This window comes from Neodiprion fabricii, chromosome 2 (assembly GCF_021155785.1).
Source record: "Neodiprion fabricii isolate iyNeoFabr1 chromosome 2, iyNeoFabr1.1, whole genome shotgun sequence".
In the NCBI taxonomy this organism is placed as follows: Eukaryota; Metazoa; Arthropoda; class Insecta; order Hymenoptera; family Diprionidae; genus Neodiprion; species Neodiprion fabricii.
In genome coordinates this window covers 1,088,294-1,105,599 of record NC_060240.1, presented here as the reverse complement: position 1 = coordinate 1,105,599, position 17,306 = coordinate 1,088,294, and the positions used below count along the sequence as shown (strand labels likewise).

At 39.7% G+C, this 17,306-nt stretch overlaps 1 protein-coding gene across 4 annotated transcripts in view; it reads left to right on the top strand.

Moving 5' to 3' along the window:
- Positions 1–17,306, top strand: part of LOC124175343 (serine/threonine-protein phosphatase 4 regulatory subunit 1-like) — a 133,368-nt gene that overhangs the window by 39,320 nt on the left and 76,742 nt on the right. Inside the window, exons 1-2 of one of the 4 annotated variants that reach the window (XM_046555486.1) lie at positions 8,077–8,477; positions 12,620–13,127. The exons of 2 other annotated variants lie outside the window; for them this stretch is intronic. The gene's annotated coding sequence lies outside the window, so the exon portion shown is untranslated. Of the gene's footprint in view, positions 1–8,076; positions 8,478–12,616; positions 13,128–17,306 lie in introns of those variants that run through there. One more of the 4 variants, XM_046555487.1, reaches the window with a different exon arrangement.

Below are 17,306 nucleotides of genomic sequence, written 5' to 3'. Positions count from 1 at the left end.
AGGAAATCTAACAAATAACACGAATGTAAAGTAGTATTGCTGAGAGGGTGTGTTTGGTTAAATTTTTCTAACGGTTTATGTACAATGACATATTTGTGAAACTTGATTTGAAAGAATCGTGATAAAGTTTTCTTAAATACGAGAATTAATTTATAATGTACCACTGAACCCGATCCAATATATCAATGTACACCGTGCACAAAGCTCTGTTGGTTCAATCATTTTGACCAAATGATTCAAGTCGTTGTTAGATTTTTTATACTGAAATGGTTTATGTTTTTAGGCGTTTTTTTTTTTATTGGGAATTGTTTCCGAGTAACACAAGTACTTATCTCACGTGGAATATCATATGGATCGGTGAAATTATTTTATCGTTTCCGAGTGTTTTTGACAGCTGAGGAGTAACGGTGGATTTGAAAAATTATTGTGAAAAACTGCAGTAAACGAACACTTATCGTAATAATTCAAACACCGCCGTTATGGTCATTTTTATTTCCCAGGTTTACGTGTTTATTCGTTTTTTCGCAAGTGCAGCTGTTTTTCATCATTATCATCATCATCGTCGTCATCGAGAACTGTGAAAAATTGCGTGCTCGCACCGAAAAACAATTTTTCGTCACCTGACCAAATACGGCCACATACGGACAAAAAATTTGTTTGATCCCAAACTTGAAAATAAAAAAAATTAAAAAACATCCGATTTTCATTTAGCTATCTATATATAGCCAATTGATCGAATATTTTTCCCCTCGCGACGTTTTCACAGGCATGTCACTGCAGAAATGAAGAATCGATTTTCGATTTAACTTAAATCAATACAATATCAATTTGTGCTATCAAAGTATCAATTATTATCATTTTCTTACGTAGGAAGTAGGTACCTGTTCCATGTAATTAGTGAAATATAAGTGAACACATTCACCCGAAATTGAAAAATATTTTTAACGAAATCATAAATCGTCAAAAAAAAACTAAGACCACGCACTGAAATTTATGAAATGCACCGTTTCGATAGAATAAAAATTAAAAAAAAAAAAAAGAAAAAAAAATACGCAACAATCGATTAATTTTCACCGATTCAATCGATTCGTGTTCGATTATTTTTCCACCGTTCGACCGTATTTAGCCGAGCGGCCATCGCTAAGAGTGAGTGCGCGCCGTGGCTGGCCACCCCTGCAGCAACGCGGCGGTCCGAGCATAATAACGCATAGTAGAGAGTGTCTGCCGCGCGTAACGTAACGTAACGTAACGTAACGTAACGTAACGTAACGTGGCGTAACGTGGCGTGGCGTAGCGTAGCGTAGCGCAACGTGGACCGGAGAGAGAGCCGGCTCGATTATTTCGCGTTGAGGCGGACGGCGCAGGTGACGCACCAGGTGGATGGCGGCAAAGACGGGCACGAGGGCGGGAAACGGCGCGTGCTGCCGACGTGGATTCATTCCCGCAGCGCACCCACCTTTCCACCCTCCTCCCTTCTTCCTTTCTTCCTTCTCGACTCATTTCGGACAGCACGCGCGGCCCTCGACGTCGAGGCTAATCGGCTCTCCTCTTTCCTCTTTCCTCTTTCCTCTTTCCTCCCGCACCGCGATTCTTCCGCCCGGTTTCCACCGTGCAGAGATCATCGTCCACCCCGATCAGAACCACGGCTGACATATGCCGCCGTTTCTAGTTTCGGTTTTTTTGTTTTTTTTTTTTTTCTTAATTTTTTTTATGCAGGAGCGACGCGACGACGACGACAACTTGCCGAGGTATCGACGGGGGTGACTGTAGTCGGTCTTTACCGACCGAGTAAAATGCCATCTTATTTTTACCGTTATCAAAGTATCCGTTTGCGTTGTATTGATTGTGTGGAAATCACGCGGTAAACGCGATTATTTTTTATACTTTCTATGCTGTGGTAAAAGTTTACAAAAAAACGTTGTTTTCTTTTATTTTTTTTTTTTTTTTGTTTTTTCTCAATGCGGACATGACGAAATGACATATTTGTTTCTGCAACAAGTGGCAATTCGATTAACAGGAACGCACGTTCGTTGGTATTACTGGCGAGTAGAAGAAAAAAGTTTCTCGAGGTTGTTGTTCGGCATTTCGTGTAGGTACATACAATTGTGCGGACTGCGGCATTTTCACATAGATGATACGGATAACAAGCTTTCGAAAATATCAAAAGTAAATGACATTCAACTCTCGGTCGGTAAAAACTGGACCGGAGAATTCTCTTCGGCTAGCCGATCTGCCGTATTCGAGATTCAAGGGGTAACACTACGATAAAAACAATAGGACGGCGCTTTTTTGACTCCTTTTTTTTTTTAGATGGAAGAAAAGGTAACAAGATGATAATATTTAAGGAAGTTATTTGGCATATATTTAAGTATAGTACCAAAAATTAATATCAAGAAGTGCAAATTTGAAACTAGAAAAAAAAAAAAAAAAAACACTCAATCCACATGTTTATAGTTAGAGAAACGTCCTGGGAATTTTCAAAATGTTGCTTTTCGTGTAATTGGCGAGTGTTTGAAATGAAAATCTTCAATTTTTTACCAAAAAAAGAAAAAGAAAAAAGTGCGCTTAATTGTTAATAAATAATGATTAAATTAACTTGTTGAAAATTCCCTACGTATTTCTGCAGTTATTAATGTGCAGATTAATTTTTTTTTTTTTTTTTTTCTTCAAAATTTGAATTTGCACCAGTTTCACTACGTGCCGCATGTCAGGCTCCAATGTCTATCATTATTGAATATTCCTTGATAACAATTTTTTGTACTATACTCGAATACGCGCATAAAAACTTTCTCGAATATTGTTATCTCATTACCTTTTCTTCCGTTCAAAAAAAAAAAAACAAAAAAAAAATCGTGCATCTCTTAGGTTTTTACAGCGGTGTTACATTCCTCAAATAAACTCGCGTATAATTTATAAAAACTATACACGCAGGAAGGTTGATATCGATTCAAAATCGATGCAGGATCGTGAGAAAATTTATACAAACCGCAGCAGCGTTTTGCGTTTGACAAATTTCTCTCTTCTTCTCTCTTTCAGTTTCACTTTTTCTCGCACCTCTCTCCCTCTCGATTCGATCGGCATTTTCTTACCTCCTTATCACATTCACCTTCTTTCGGCCGTATGAGCGTTCGTACCTTATCCTTCACCTCGCGTCTAGGTTCGTTCGCTCGAGGTCGGAAGGGAACCCGAAGGGTGCGTGCGTCACGATGCGTCGCGGCGCTCGGGCGTCTGCGTCAGTTTCGGCCCATCGACCCGCGCCGTCATCCGGGTTTCTCTCTTCCCGGCTAGGCTGCGTAGGCGGCGCGACGATCCTCTTCCCCCTCCTCCCCCATCCCCCTGCCCCTGTTTGTTTTCTTTTTTTTTATCTTATTTTTTTTTTTCTTCCTCGACGCTTTTCCGCATTCTTTTCCGTTTCCTTTTACACTTCACCCTCTTGTTTTATATTATCTGCCCGCACGCAATACGCGGAATAATATCATGCGATATTCGAAAATTGTATAAGATGACGAAATTTGAATGAGAAAAAAAAAAAAAGACAGAGCTCGCGAATCTAATTTTCTTTCCTTTTTTTTTTATTACCAGTTTGCATAATTTATTGGAATATCTATAGTACGCGTGGCTCTTTGTATACGTATTGTAATATATATTTTTTGGAACAATTGAGTCTACCTTGCGGAAACAACAATTTTCCCGATATTATCCAGACTTGTCGCCGTCGTTATGTTCGTAACTCTACTATACGAGATACGGGATCACTTGAGGAGAATTTCGGTGTATGTATAATTTGGCGTTTCACCGACCTTGTAGTCGTGGATAATTCAAAGGTTGTACGAAGTGCCGAAACGAAGACAGAAACTGCTCGTCGAAGTGGAATCGATAAATTCAATCCCCGTTGCTTCGACCGTCTCACTTGCCGCGTAGATATGTATTTGGAAAATTTTTCATAATAAATATCTTGCACGATGAGGAAAATATTATTAAATATCCACAGTCCGATGATCGGTTTTTCGTTAAATATTACATACACTGAAAAGCGTTTAAATTTGGTCCGTATAACGTTACGAAATATTATTTATTGATTGTTCTTACGCGCGTACAATGATAATAACAATGATAATGATAATATTAATCGTCGTATACGCGAATAATATACATATACAAGTCATTCGTTTCGTCGAAATGAGAAGTCTAAGCAAGCAAGCGAGTGAACGAGGATTTTGTGAATGAACGTCGTTATCATTGCCCTTGGCCACGACCCCTCGGCTTGATAGGAAATCATACACCGCATGGCCAGCGGCAACCGATATCGTTCGCTCTCTGTCTCTTTCATAATATTATATTAATACTTGTTCTGTAAACGCTGAGCGAGGCATTTCCTTCCTTCGTTCTTTTTATTTAATTCTTGACAGGCAGTAAAACAGTTCCAAAAATTTCAAAGACAAATTTCAGGGTTAAAAGTTATCGACGGTGGAATACGCGGTAATGTATATAAGAGACGTTGATATGTGGAAACCTACGTAGAAAGATGGAGGTGGGGAGGATGAGAGAGAACGAACAGCATGTGAGTAAAGTTTGCGAGAGGAGTAGGTGGCCTTTTCATCTCGTTGAGAAAGTAGGTTACAAAAAAAAAAAAGATTATCGTAAGTTGAAAAATAAAGCGAAAATACGAAGTAAGTATGCGTGTGATGATATTCTGACGTAAGGTAAAAAGAGTAGAAAATAAGAAAGATTTAGCGGTTGCTTTAGGAAGGTGGGCGAATAATAAGCGATTCGCAACAATCGTCAATATAATTTAGGGTGGTACTTGTTTGGGGGTCGGAAGAATTTTCATCGGGACACCCCCTAGAAAAAAAAATCTGCGTCAAGTTTCAAGCCCCTAGGTCAACCGGAACACGTGTCTCTAAAATCCGAAAGTTTTAAACTTAAAATACGTCTAGTTTTTATAACCAGTCGTTTCGTTTTCTTTGACTTTGGTATAAATTGAGGAACCGATTTGAAACTTGGCAGAGTCGTTGCTTGTGACGACGGGAACAAAGCCTGATAATTTCAAAATATTATCGTAACTTTGTAATATATTTCTTTTTGTATATAAGCTTGACGGCATTACTTTTATCAGGCTTGTGTACGTAAGGGAACAATAATTATAAAATTTTGAAATTTTCAGGCTTTGTTCCTATCGTCAGAAGCAACGACTCTGCCAAGTTTCAAATCGGTCCCTCAATTTATACCAAAGTCAAACAAAACGAAATAACTGCTTATAAAACCTACACGTATTTAACATCTAAAACTTTCGGAGCTTAGAGGCACGTGTCCCGGTTGACCAAGCGGCTTAAAACTTTACACAGACTTTTTTTCAATGATTTGTTACAGATTTGGGGGGCGTCCCAATGAAAATTTTATCCCGATACGTGTTATTTATATCTTGCCAGCATTATTTCTCGTTCGGTTATCGAAGGGAAGAGAACGAAGAAGAAAAGATATTTCCGGCACAAGTTTGGCCGTCTGCAGGCTCCAACTTCGATGACGCGGAGATGAAAAATGTCCACTGATATTACATTTGTCGCGTGACGCGCGTATCGTTGTACAGTGACGTGTGCGTTACACGTCTTTAAACGCCGCCGGTTCGTTCCTTACTTCGATTCAATGTCATCGCGAGCCAGTCAACAACAATGTGTAACCGCTAAAAATACTTCTTGATGGCCGCCATTTAATAATATATATATATATTCACACCTATATATATATATAGTTGAACTTACGCCCATATGTACATGTATACGTGCGCGAGTGTTTGTATATATATATATTTCTTTTACACGTATGTATATACGTATATGTATAACATCACAAGTTATCTTTTCCACCTTTTTAGAGTGTCGTTGAAATTGTAGGTTTGAATTTTCAATACAATCGTAACGTCAATCCTAACGATAAACGTATAGAATCTCGTAGAAAATGAAACTTGGTATTAGGACCCCTTGGTCAGATTTTACAATACTCAAATTTTGTGTGGCTGCTGTTTTCGGGACAAATTCGACTTCCTTTCCAGTTCGATAATGCTGCTGGAAACCTTCCTAACGGACTACTCCAGCACCTTAAGAGGTTGTCGTGGACGATTAAGACGTTGACGTGTATATATATATGATTATATATATGTAACGCAAAAAAGGGCTTAATAGCCCCGTTCTATACGCAATTCTGAACAAAGTCATTCCTATGAATTTTCATTTCACGCAGAAATAAATAAATGGTACGGATTCGACGAATTTATAACGATGGTATAGAACAATTCTGGTGAAACGTTATTACCGACAATGGGTTAAAACCTCTGTTATCGAATTTATCGCTTCAAATTCTACGGAAAACTTCTGCGTACGGCAGAGCAGTTATCATCTACTCGATGTATAAACTGCGCAATTAATTTTCTTCCGGTTCACTGCGCTCGACTTTCGCGTATAGATTCTATTTCACTTGTGAAGTAACGCCCGTGCGATTACTTGTTGCTGAAACATGAATGAACCGTAGAAGTTTTACGATGAATACGTTACGCTAATATCGTTCTTTACTCGCGTCTGCGATTTCTTCACCCCGTAATTACGGACGACTACGTCGTTGCTCGAATAAGCGAACTTTGCGCATCGTCGGCGTAACAACTGCGTAACATAAAACGAGCCCAGCGTATTCCTTTCTAACGAGAAACGCAGCGTTCTATTATTTTTCTAGGTCAGGAACCGAGGTGCAGTCGCGATGCGTGATCTGCCTGCTTTACGCCGCGTTACACCGAATTATACGTATAATACGTAATGTTGTTGCTATAACGAGAATTTCCGTTCAAATTTCTACAAACAGCGATCAGCTTCGACTGAATAAATTTTCGTAATTTGCGAAAGCCAATTTTCTTTGCTGTTCTTGGAATTCTTTTATTTTTATTTTCATTTTTGTCACGAATTTTTACTCGTCATATGGGAACTTGTAGCCCGGCATGGCTACTTTGCATTACCGTATATACCTATAAATAGTCACGATAACGCAGATGGCATAAATTTTCTTTGCTCGCAGTATAATTGTTTTCTCGATACGCATGCACGCGTGCTCTGTGGATATTGATTTTCAAGATTGCAGCTGGTTATTGCACAATTTTCCATAATTTCGTTTCACACCCTGCAGTTTTCCGCGTGTTGTTTTTATTTTTCTCCTCGACTTCGTTTTTCCGTTTACCTATAATACCTACCTACTTTGAAACGCTCTCGCGTGAGAGATAAAAATCTCCGTTTCACGTTTCGTAGTCTTATGCCCGAATGTCACATGCAACGCGTTCAACCTTCGGTCCCGTCTTCGGGGCATAACCATCCTCTGGCACCTTACCTTGGGTTAGTTATAACGTGGAAATACATTCGTACTCACACATAGATCAGTATTCACATAGGTATTTATGTGTGTTATATATATACTCGAAACTAGATGTACGTACAGGCACAACGTAAGGTGTGGTGCACACTTCGATCATACACCGAAAAGAGGAGGAGAAAAATAGAAGAAAAGAGAAGAAAAGTCCGCCGTAAGTAAAGTGGACTAAATAAATATGCGCTCTTTTCCTTTCCTTTCTTTCTTTTCTCTCTCTTTCTCCTCTTCTTACCCGTTCGTTAACCGTACGAAAGCGGATGTGACGACACGCGCGCGCTTTCCACTCGTCGCGATATATTAACCCCCGTTTTCCATCTCTTTCTCTTCCCCCCCCCCCCCCCTTCCTCTCTTTTTTCGTGGCACAGTTCGCGTTCCGTGCGTGTATACGTCCGTTACGCGTACGTACGCACTGGTATAGATAGCGATGTTTATAGTTTGGTGAAGTAACGCGAGGCGGCGCTGACGCGGCTGTTCCATTGGTCGGCGTGTGGTGAAGGAACAGTGTGGATACAACCAGTGTAAGCGTGGCGGAGAAGGCGTTGCGGCGGCGCGCGCAGTGCCTAGCGAATAACCGCGCCGCGTGCCTCCGTGAGACTCGGAGAGACGATTCATCGGTTGGATATTTTCATAAAATTATTCCCGTTGTTGTTGGTTCGTTGATTCGTTGGTTGGTTCGTTCGTTCGTTCGTTTGTTTGTTTGTGCGTGCGTGCGAGCTGCTGCCATGATACCCCTCGATGCTCGTGTCTCTCGTGTCTCGATTGTAGAAAAAAAAAAAAAACAAGAGAGAGAGAGAGATTGCGCGCGCCCCCTGTCCAATTCCCAAAGTCTTCGCGGATAGTATCGTGTTATTATTTCTAGTGCGACGCAAAATCTCGAACGCGGTTACCTTGAAAAATGTGTTTTGCAAGGGTAAATGAATAACAAGGTAATAATTCGTAACGCGGTATAAACGGATGATTAACGATTTTTGTCATCAATTATCGACGGTGAGAATTACATGTATTGTTCTGTAATACTACACGAAGTGCTGTTGCGTGTAACTGGGATAGAAGATGGGAGAAAAAGAGAATTGGTAAAAGAAACCGAAAGTAAAGTAAAATAAATAAATAAATAAATAAATAAATTCTTCAATATGCTTGTACATATATTATAAACTGAGTGTACGGCAGTGAAGTGACTATTAGAAACATTAAAAAAGTTTTTGCATCGTTCTTTGAAAGTGTGGAAAAAAAAAAGAGAGAAAAACATACGCGTAGAGTTAGCGCCAGTTTTCTTTTTATTTTTTTTTTTTTTTTCATTACCGTCTGCAAAAATAAAATAACACTTGACACGTATCTTTCCGCGTGTCGTGTGTGTGTGTGTCAATAGGTATTCAGTTTGAGGCTAACAAATGAAAAGAGAAAAAGATGAAAAAAAAAACACACAGTGAGAGAGAGAGAGAGAGAGAGAGAAAAGTAAAGCACGCGGTGGTGTTGTGTAAGAATCGTCATCGACGACGGTCGTACGTAGTAGTCGTGCACGCGTGTGTGTGCGTACGTGTTACACGTACGTACACCTTATGCCGCCTACCTACGCGCAATGAGCGAAAACCCAGCGCGTTATCGTGTATACCGTGAACTGCGTCTCTTGATCTGCGCGAACGGTCGTCTGCGCAACGGCGCTAACGTCAAGTCGAGCATCGGCGGTACCGTTTCGCCTGCCCTCCCCTCCCCCTCCCTCCTTCGGCGACTACACGCGATTCGCGTACAACACGGAACGTACGTACGTACGTATTACCTCCTAACTCGATTCTCGAACAAATTCACAATCTTTCACACGTGCGTAGGCGTACAACAATGTAATAATTTGATACGTGTATAACAGGCGTGTAAGGGTGTGGTATACGACGCGAGGATGCGCGGCCGTTACGATGTACGTGCACGTCATGTGTATTATCATGTGTACTTACGTTATGCCTGTAATATGCGTTTACCCAGCTGTAATATTCTATCTCCGGTATCGTTTTACACGGAATGCAATGGTCATCTTTCTCGTCGTATCTCTTTTTTATTTATTTATTCATTTATTATTATTATTATTATTATTATTATTATATTAATATTGTTGTTGTTGTTATTTTCATTATTACCACGACGCTCAAGCTTGTTTATTGGCTAAGTTTCGTCACAAGAGAGAGAGAGAGAGAGAGATATGGGCGAGAAAAAATTAAATGATCATACTTTAGAATGATACATAATACCTACCGGAAATGCAATATAAACTTGGAACGAGTTGTGAATGCGGGCATACATATATAGGTATAATGTGCATACTGTATATATATATATATATATATATACATATATATATATATATGTATATAATAGACAATGATGCGTGTGGAAAATCGCGATTACTACAGGACGATGAGGAGATGGAAGAGGAGGAGGAGGGGAAGAAGAAGCACTGGCTATAGCGAGAAAATCGAGAATTTGATACTCGAGAAACGATGTATGGTCGGACGAATATCGCACGCGGAGCGATACGTGTAGGCGGAAAATGAAGAGAAAAAAAAGTGTGTGTATAAAAAGAAGACGACTGCGAATAAAAAAAAAAATAGTCGGGCGGTGGGGGGGGGGGTCGACGACAAAGAAACTAAAAGAGACAACGAAGAAACGAAACGTACAGAGAGCATGTAGAAAAAATAAAGAAATGAAGGGATACAAATTGAAAAGAAAAAAAGGGAAACGATTTGTTTTTTTTGTTTTTTCCTCTTATAAATATGGGAGGAAGAAAAAAAGAAAAAACCGAGAACCGCGCGCCGCATGCCGAGTGACGTATTTGCCGACGACGCACGGATTTGCGCAGTTCCGAAGCGCCAGGCGACAGCTTCAAAGCGTGCGAACCGCTCGTTCGTTCTCTTCTCCTCCTCCTCCTCCACCTTCTCCTCCTCCGCCTCCCTCCTTCTTCTTGTTTTCCTCCTCCACCTCCTTCTCCTTCTCCGCTGACGCCGCCACCGCCGCCTCCACGTCGTTTTGTCGTCGCATTAAGTTAAACGTGTCTCGATTCCACCGCGAGGTTCCGATCAACGATCATAGTATTTTATGCATATTATACGTTACGTTACACGCCTAGAAAGATTCGCAATCCGCAGAAACGCGCGTGGTGCAAGTGCAGTGACCTCGGTGTCCGACTGTGTACATATATTATTATTATGTAACGTGAGTAAGTGACTTGGATTATAATAATAATCATCCTTGATATATTAGGTATAATAACGAGGATCACCGCGTCACCTATGATTTTGTCGATATTTTACGAATAACAATAAAAACAACAACAACAATAATAATAATAATAACAACAGTAATTATAAATTGTCGGTAATAATATCGTGATTGTTGCACTTACGTATATTATCATTTTCGACTCGTTTCTTCGCGCGCGGACGTGTCTGTGGTTGTGTTTTATATCTGTGTATTATTCACAGGTATAACATATATTGATACGTATATACGTGTGTGCGTGGATGGATGGTATCATTTACAAAACGTACAGGCCTTACGTACACCAATGTCACCGTGAATCTGAGTAATTTCGGAATGAAATGAAAATCAATGCGGGATAACCGTCATGCAATTATGCTTATAATTTAATAATGTCTATTATTGGCATCGTACCCGTCAATGTATATAAGGAAAAAATACATTCATTCGTTCATTTTTTCACTCGTTCAACGTGCATACAGCCATCTACGTAAGACGGGCGTCGCATCCATCCATGCCTTATACCCTATCATCCTAGCGCGGAACTCTATATTACGTCAGATTGCGAGATTCTAACTACGGAAATATACACGCCGTCCTAGGTGTGTGTGTGTGTGTTTGTGCGTCGAGGCGTTGGTATATATAAATATGTGTAATGTGTATGTATACAGATGTATATAGAAATTCGACGGGTTGCGTTGCTCGCGTTTGACTGTATAATAAAAACTGTTTAGTGTTTTTATTATACATTTATACGTACGCATTCATGTCGGGTATTATGTTTGTATATTGGATCTATAGATGGTCATATATAGAACGATTTAAACTCTGCGCTGAACCTGCACCTTATAGAACTAGACAAAAATATTCATATGTAAACGTACATAGATGTAGGAATAAAACTTGAATCGTATAGGAGAAGAGTAAAAACGAAAGGAATGGAATAACGAAAATGAAACGATAAGCCCGAGTTATGTTGAATACTATATTATTAATATGTATATCGACAGCTATTTTCTCACCGAGCAGTAATCGACAACATATTGTTGTACGATATTATATCGTTAGGTATAAACTAATCGCGTATTATGTTGCAATGCCAAAATCTATCGCTTGTATAATATTGGGATTATGGGCCAGAGTGTGAAAAAAAAAAAAAGAAAGAAAAAAAAGAAGAAGAAGATATCAACATATTGACGGTAAATATTGGTTATCCTCGAAAATTTGCTGGTTAGTTTTGCAGAAAGAGAGAGAGAAATAGATATAGAAGGGGGAAAAAAATGGACAACGCTGGTAGACTCGGTGTAAAGAAAACTATATACTTTGTAGGTTAATTTCTTTCTTCGTTTTTTCCTCCCCCTTCTCATGTACATTCAAAAATATCTCGTTATATACATATATATAGGGTTATATAGTATATAGGGTTTAGTGTAATAATAATGATAATATATTGGTATACATCTACGCGCGCGCGCGCGCGCGTGTGTGTATGTGTGTGTGTGTGTGTGTGTGTGTGTATGTATATATATATAGATACGTGAGAGACGCGCCGCGTGGGTAGAGCGCGAAACAAACGAATGGCGCGTGGCGCGGCGTTGATACCAAAATGGCGGCCTTAAAGAAAATACACGAGATATGCCGTCGCGCGCGGGCTGTAGTCACGCCGTTTCCTACGAGTTGGTGATCCTAGCCGTGTACCAATTCGTACACGCACGTATGCATGTGCGTATGTATGCGTGCGACGCCACTTGCATCTGTGAATTTTTACGTACGTCGTCTTGCCGTATTCGTACGGAAGTGTAATGTACTCGCGCAGGTGTGCGCATTATGCCTGAAATCGGTGTGCGGTCGGTGAATAAAATGCCCGCGTGTTTCTTAACTTGGGTGTGTGCGATTTTTTTTTTTTCTCTCTTTTCTCTTTTTTTTTCACGAATCTCCGCGGTGTGATATTATTACACAGAAATTGTAGATCGGAAGCAAACTGTAAACGATGACAAACGTTGAATGTAGAATAATGATAAACTATGATGAAAATAAAAATGGAAAAAACAATAAAATGTGGATCAGAAGACGAAAATGAAAAACTTTACCCCTGCGATTGTTTGAAAGATTGTACTTGTGTAGGGTAATTATTACACTTGTTTAAGTAAAACTGCGGTTATTCGCCAGCGAATATATTTATATACGTTTAAAATTATTAATTCAGTGCCGTTGTAGAATTTACGTAAAAAAAAGTTTTTAATATATTTAATCGTACAGTGCGAATAAAAAACTGCATCTCAAAGTAATTACGAATGGCAGGAAATAAAAACAAAAACAGAAAAATTATGAAATTAGAAATCGTCGACGACGGTTACGATAAAATGAGTGCATCGTGTGACATTGTCCATCGCTTATACAGGCAAACTGGTATTATCTACAGCAAAATGGATGATAGAGAGCGGTTTGAAGATCATCGGTGCAAAATAATAATCATGGTAAGAATTGCGTCAAGTTTATTTCTTCGTCGTAACATCTAAAAATGAAGTGTAATGTAAACAATGTTCGTTTCTTCTGTTTCTTTTTTTTTTCCCCTCGTGAGAATTTATAGACTTTCGACAACCATATACTTTTCTTTTTTTTCATACTCCTGTTTCTACATTATCTATTTGTCTTTTGTATTATACATTGTTGTAAGGAATATTTCAAATTTCACGCATAACAGATTTGTAAAATTTCTAAAAATGAGTTCGGATTCCTGATTGCGACAATTTATCATCATTTATAGCTTAAAAATTGACAAAAATTTCACCTCGCCTTCTTCTTTTTGCACGTTTAAGGGAATGAATGCCTTAAAACTTGGGTTAACTTGTTCTCGGTCTGAAAAAAGAAATACTACTTTGATTCTGTACGAATTATTTATCCGACAACGACTGGAGATGCGGCTGACGTGAGAAAATGGGATGCGTTGTTATTAAACTCGTATACAGAATCGATGTCGCATTTTTCTTTTTTTCAGATAGAAAACAAGTTAGCCGTAGGGTTAAGGAATTTATGCATTTTACTGTAGAGACGTTAAGCGGTATACACCCCCCCACCACCACCACCATAGTTTTTAGACCATAAAGTTGAAGTTAGTAACGTTAGTTTAACGATGGATGTTCATAAAAAATCGTCACTTGGAACTCCTTAGGATTCTCTGAAATTCAGATAATAAATAATAACAAAGAAAACATGCTTAGATTTTGAAAAGTTATACTTCTTGGAACGTCGTTTGAAAATTGCAAAACAACGATTTTTTTTTCCACGATGTTTCGTTACGTTAACGTTATATTAATAACTTTATTCTTCTTCCCGCAGACCTGTACATATACATATACGAACGTGATGCAGAGTGAATTTCTAACGACCGAATGGTTCAATGCGCATGCGTTGAAACTTATAGTGCCGGATGCAACGCGTCGTTTCGTCAGGGCAGCCAACATTTTTGAGGTTACGTGAATCGCGGCGCGACCTCTGATCCGAATTCACGTATGTTGGTCGCCCTGACAAAAGAACGTTGCTATCGCTCTTGAATTTTCAACGCACGCGCATTGAACCATTCTCGATCGTTAGCTATTTCACTCTTTATTACACAGTATATAATACATAGCATCGTGTCGCGCCTTTCCCTGGTTCATTGATAAAACCGAGACTACTCGCTGTGCACGGAAGGGCTGTTGTTGCGTATATACGACGTACGTACGTCACTGTCGGATGTCTATCTGTGCATGCATGTAACGGTCGGCGAAGGGCAAGGGCGGGAGGGGGGGGGAGGAGGGCCTGCTGCAGGCATCTATAGCAGGCTGTTTGCGGTGCAGCGGCAACGAGGCGTCTTCGTCGTCGTCCTTAGTAGTCGTAGTCTATGTTTGTTCAACTCTACTACCGATGCGGTATGCGAGAGCGAGAGAGAGAGAAGGAGGAAGAGGAAGAGGAAGAGGAAGAGGAAGAGGAGGAAAGCAGCTCACGTAGAAGCATCGACGATCCAAGCGATACACGCAGCTTAACAAGTTACTATCAATGGACGGACTGACACTGCAGGATGACAAGAAGACGAGACGAGAGGAGACGAAATTCCGGGATAACGATAATGCCGCGCAATGACGAAGATGTACGATATACGTATACGTACGCTATACACCCTCACACACCCCGCTGCTACATTAAATCGCTGGGTTTGTGTCTGCATACACGTATATCGGATTTTTGACGTAATCGTTGCGCGGCAAACGCTATTGAAACGTTTTATAGGTTTTCTCTCCTCCTTCTTTTTATATTCTTCATCTTTCCTTTCGTTTTTGTATCGTGGCCCCCGTGTACTGCGTACATATATAATATACGCGTGAATATCTATCATTATTTTTTTTTTTTTTTTGTCATCTTGTTTCATTTTTTTTCATCATCTCCTCTACTTCTCTCTCCGTTTCTCTCCTTACTTACGTCCCTGTTTGTTAATGTTTCGGTTATACAATAATGTAACGTATAACTGTAATCAATGAAACGCGTGTTACCGGCTCCGTGTACGGTCCGCGTTTTATTCGTCTATTCATCCCGCCATTGTGATAACTTTCGTACATGCGTGTTGTAATTATTGTAAATACATAATCTGACAATATTTAACACCGACGCAAGTGGCTAATGATTGTATACCAGTGTTATACATCACCGATATACTCTCTTTGTCAAAAAAGAAACGAAGAATTGGAAGAATACCGAGTGTAAAAATTTTTCTTTCATACGCGTGTATCAGCCATGTAAAATGACGTTGACACGCAACAACTATCGTGAATATTACACAACGAACAATATTTTGACCCTTGTTACGAATTGCATTTTTCCCCCATACGTATCGAAATTATTTATATATACGGAAAGGAAATGCAGGTGTGCCGGAGGTGTGGGTTAATCGGCGGTCATTATTATGAAAGTTTACACGCCGTGTGTAATAACGTTGATCCGTCTCTTACGTGTAGGCGAGGCGCGATGTGTGGAAGATAAGTAGAGAAAGATCGAAAGGCGTGAGAGAGAAATGGGCGTGTGCTGTGTCGGAAACTGGACAGTAATAGAGATTGATAGCTTGGACGATGTGGACGAAATCGATGCTTACGATACTACCAAGTACCTTGTACCTAAATTGTATCACGCGGCAGCTATTACGTCTAATATACATTCGTACCTTAGGGTGGCTCTTTCTTTTTTTCACTACTGCTTTGATCTTTTCGTGCCAACAGATCGAACTCAAATCGAACCGTCAAAAACGTTTTGAGAGGTCGGAAAATAGAATTTTCGATTTTTCCTTGTAAATAACGTATTTGGATGTACAAATTTGTATACAATATTTTTTTAAATATATATTATATATTTAAAAAAGGTAGTAATATAAAATCCCTCCCCCCTTTCGGGAGCTGCTCGATATATGTATATAGAGAGAGGTATTATATGACATCTGGCCGAGTGTCGCCTTTCTCAACGTGTGTCGATCGGTTGTACGGGGCCCGAAATTTATACATGCAGATGGTTATTTATTCCTCGATGCGGCTAAAAATGATTATATTTTTTATCTACTCCGTCGTCAGGCATCGTCAACACCATCACGCTTGCCACATGTCGAAGCGAAACTCCTGGATCCTCGCGTTTCTTCTTTAGCTTTACGTACACACCTCGTACGTATCCTTAGAGGCATTTTTTTTTTTTTTTCTCCACGTAATTACACTTCCCTTAAAACTTGTTCGATTAATTTCACCGAATGCAACGAAATATATTCGCAACGTCTCCTTGGAATAATTTTCTGTACACAGAATACGTCTTATATCGTATAAATGAATTGAGTCTGTCGGAAAAGCAGAGAAAAACGAGAACAAAAAAAGAAAAATAAAATTTCTTCCGGCCAAGTCGCTGCAGTCGACAACGACGTGATATGCGGTCGAGTTTGTTGATTTCATAACACGGCTCGACAGGTGATTCTAATTTCTACGGCTCTGTCTGTTGTACAGCCAGCTGCGGTGTGCGGTGCGCGGGATATAATATATCCTGTAATTATTATCGCAGGTGAAATTGTGGTTACAGTTTCATACGTTCGGGATAAACAAGTGAGATTAGTCAATTACACGGGTATGCGACCAAAAAACTGCACGGCCTTTTTTTTTTTTTTCTTATACCGTTTCTTACAGATATTCACTCACTGAAAACCGGGAAAGATATACTGAAAAAGTTACATCGCGTCAGGTTTTTTCTTCAACTCGTGTTTGTAGTTTTATTTGAGAGTTAAACTCCCGTTTAATTCGTAAGTTTCCAGCAAAGAAGTCTGCTCTTTTATACTCTCGGTGATATTTTTAACTTTCCGTATTTTAAATTCACTTACAAATTAAATTAAATTAAATTTCTCTTATCGTTAGCGGTGTATTATGTTGTACTCAATACCTGACGGTTTTCCATAATAATAACGCGTGCGTGCAGCGTGCGTCCTGTAGGTCGATCACGCGTGCCTGGCACCATCCCTCGAACCTCGGTCACCAATCGTTATATATCCACCCTTGCCTTTTTGCCCCCCCCCCAGCATGCACATCGATTCTCACGCAGCTTAGGTACAAACAAACCTACGGGCTTTGACGCGTTTTATTTATTTTTTCTTTTTTTTT